This window comes from Primulina eburnea, chromosome 2, assembly GCF_022965805.1.
Source record: "Primulina eburnea isolate SZY01 chromosome 2, ASM2296580v1, whole genome shotgun sequence".
NCBI lineage: Eukaryota > Viridiplantae > Streptophyta > Magnoliopsida > Lamiales > Gesneriaceae > Primulina > Primulina eburnea.
Genome location: NC_133102.1, coordinates 31,631,171 through 31,634,644, shown reverse-complemented (window position 1 = coordinate 31,634,644; position 3,474 = coordinate 31,631,171). Strand labels below are relative to the sequence as shown.

Genomic DNA, 3,474 nt, shown 5'->3' with positions numbered 1-3,474 from the left:
CCGAATGAGTAGATGTTTTGCAGCAACTCAATTTTTTTATGCGAAGATTTTTGAAGAGATAATGAAATTTTCTTCTGGCCTGGGAGACACATGAAGGGTTGGGTGATTTTTTGTTCGTAGGTATGAAAAAAAGGTTCAATTGAAGGTATTTTGAGAAATTAAAGTATAATTTTAAATTTTTACTTTTATAATTAATCATACCAAATAATCAATTATTTATTCCAATTTTCTAATCATTCATACCAAACACCGTATATTTAATCACATTATATCAACTATCTTTATATTTGTATAAATAATCATTTAAATATTTTATTTACTCAGTTATCACATCACACAAATCAAACTAAGCCTTAATTTATCTCATACCTTACATTTTCAAGGCAAAAAATAATTACCAATAATGTTCATAATAATTAAAAATAAGAATTATCCACTTAGAAGTTTGAACGGAAACTTATAAAAGAAAATTAGATAGTAGAAATGGTTTGTATAAAATTATTCAAGATATAGATATCTGGGTGAAGTCTTGGAACCGAGTGTGTGGAAAAACAGGACCAGGTACAGCCGTTCCCTTGCTTTATCATGTGCTCCATATCTGCTCTCAAATGAACCATGGCGAAGGTGATAAGCTCTGCTTTCTTGAACAGCCGCATCCGTGTTTTCTTTCAGGGAACACTTTCTTACCCTCCTTAGTTATCAGTTATCCTTCTTTTCTCATATTCATTTGTTACCATTCTCCTCCAGCATTTTTGTTTATCCACGGTTAGTATCTTTTTGTTGTAATTTTTCATTCTCTTTGATTCTTGAGTGCGATGCGTGTCTGACTAAGTAAGGGAGTTCAATTTCTTCGTAGTTACCCAAAATTTTATTCTGTAATTCGTTTTATTTCATCAAGGGTTCAGTCTGAGGGCCGAAGCTAATATTTTTGAAGGGGGCATGGTTTTCCCACTTCCCATTGTGTCATCTCTTCGTATGCCCCCGCCTTTAGATATTGAAGATAGGTGTGGCTTGAGAAGTTCGTCCAAGTCCATAATAGAGACTCTCACAACGGAACTAGTTCATAAATTCAAGTCCCCTTTTGAGCTCAAGCAATTGCATTCCCTTGCCATCACTACCGGCACTCCTCTCTCGGTCTTCCCACTTTCTCGTGTAGCCTCGGTTTGCGCTCTTACCCCTAGTTTTCCATATGCTCAACAAATCTTTGAGCAAGTTGGAGAGACGGAAACTTTCTTCTGGAACTGTTGCTTAAGAGATTTTGCTAAGAGCGATGCTCCATTTGATACTATCTTACTGTTTTACCAGTTGCGAAGGAACAATGTGTGCCCTGATAGTTTCACTTGCTCTTATGTTCTCAAGGCATGTGTGCAATTACTAGATAATTTCCATGGCAGAACGATCCATGCATTTATCGAAAAACTTGGGCTTCAGTCTAACATAGTCTTGCAAAACAAAATTGTTCATTTATATGCATCTTGTGGGGATGTTAGCCATGCCGTGCTATTGTTTCATAAGATGCTGCAGCGAGATGTTGTATCTTGGAATACTATGGTCACACAACTGGTGAAGAGGGGTGATGTGGATTCTGCATACGAGCTTTTTAAGCAAATGCCTGTGAAAAATGTGAGGTCTTGGACTGCTATGATATCGGGGTTCGTTCAGTGTGGGAAACCTAAGGAAGCAATCAATATGTTCACAAAGATGGAAGAAGAAGGCGTGAAGGCGAATGAGGTGACTGTGGTGGCTGTTTTAGCGGCCTGTGCTGACCTGGGAGCACTCTATCTTGGGACTAGGATTCATGAGTATTCAAATAAGAGCGGGTTTCAGAGAAATATCCATATCTGTAACACTTTGATCGATATGTATATGAAATGTGGATGTTTAAAAGATGCACATGAAGTTTTTGGAAGTATAAAAGAGCCAACTGTCATCTCTTGGTCAGCCATGATCCAGGGGCCTAGCGATTCATGGACAAGCTGAGCAAGCGTTAGAATTTTTCTCCAAAATGGTTCAAACAGGTGTGAGGCCTAACGGGGTCACCTTTGTTGGGCTCTTACACGCTTGTAGTCATATAGGATTGATAAATGAGGGACGTGCATATTTTTGCAGCATGACTCGAGATTATGGAATCATCCCCTCTATCGAACACTATGGTTGCATGGTTGACCTATTAAGCCGAGCCGGGCTGCTGCAAGAGGCTCGTGAGTTTATAAAAAAGATGCCTATACGGCCAAATTCGGCTGTGTGGGGCGCTGTTCTTGGTGGGTGTAAAGTTCACAAGAACATTGAAATGGCTGAAATAGCCATAGAACACTTGCTTGAATTGGATCCATACAACGATGGTTATTATGTGGTTCTGGCTAACATATTTGCAGAAGCAAAGAAGTGGGAAGACGTTGCAAGGGTGCGAAAATTGATGACGAGTAGGGGGTTGAGGAAGACTCTAGGCTGTAGTTGGGTCAATGTTAATGGGGTGGTTCATGAGTTTGTGGCTGGGGACGAGTCTCATCCTCAGTCTCAGGAGATTTTTGCAGTGTGGGACAAGTTACTTGTCAGTATGAGGTTGAATGGTTACGTGCCAAATACCTCGGTGGTTCTTCTTGACATGGAGGAAAAGGAAAAGGAGAAGTTTTTGTTTAGTCATAGTGAGAAACTGGCCCTTGTTTTTGGGCTTATTAATATGAAACCTGGAGAAACAGTAAGAATTTTTAAGAATCTTCGCGTATGTGAAGATTGTCATACTGCTATGAAGCTGATATCTGGGATGTTACGTAGGGAAGTAGTTGTGCGCGATAGGAATAGATTTCATTGTTTTAAAGATGGCTCTTGTTCATGCGGAGATTATTGGTAGTTACACCCTGATTCGGGGTATTGGGGAAACAATATTGAACTTGCTAGATCTAGCTTTTCATCGTGTTCTATTAAGATTCCACTGCATTAGGCTCGTTTTAAGCTTTTGTCAATGTATCTGAAACAGGACATGATAATATCATAGCAAATTATACGCACAAAAAAATTTGTAAGACAATCTCACAAGTCAATTATTGGATGGCCTATTTATCCGTAGAACCTACTAAATTACAAAGTTTCTATCCAAAAAGTGCACTCGAATATAAACTAGATAGTATCTTTGATAAGTTGCACTTTTCAAAAGTAGATTAATTGTACCATCATCGAGCAGGTCCAAGGTCCTGTATATGAAAATGGTCTATAAACAAACCATTTATTCTTCAGTATCGGTACGAGCTTTAACGTCTTGTTTCAACCTAATGATACTCTCCCTAGCGGCCCATTTCAGATTTGGGGCCAGTATGTTGCATTATAAACAATAATATAGTTGGCAAACATCTCTTCCTTTTACTATTTTCTATGGCACTAAAACTAGAATCATAATTCATTGAGATATGTGATATCTTCAATCTTGTTGTTCCCATAATCCCGACATCTCAACCAATTCCAGTCTTCGTCACTGGC

At 38.7% G+C, this 3,474-nt stretch overlaps 1 pseudogene; it reads left to right on the top strand.

Moving 5' to 3' along the window:
* Window positions 1–526: 526 nt before the first annotated feature.
* LOC140823028 (pentatricopeptide repeat-containing protein At5g66520-like) lies at window positions 527–3,037 on the top strand (annotated as a pseudogene).
* The last annotated feature ends 437 nt before the right edge of the window (window positions 3,038–3,474 follow it).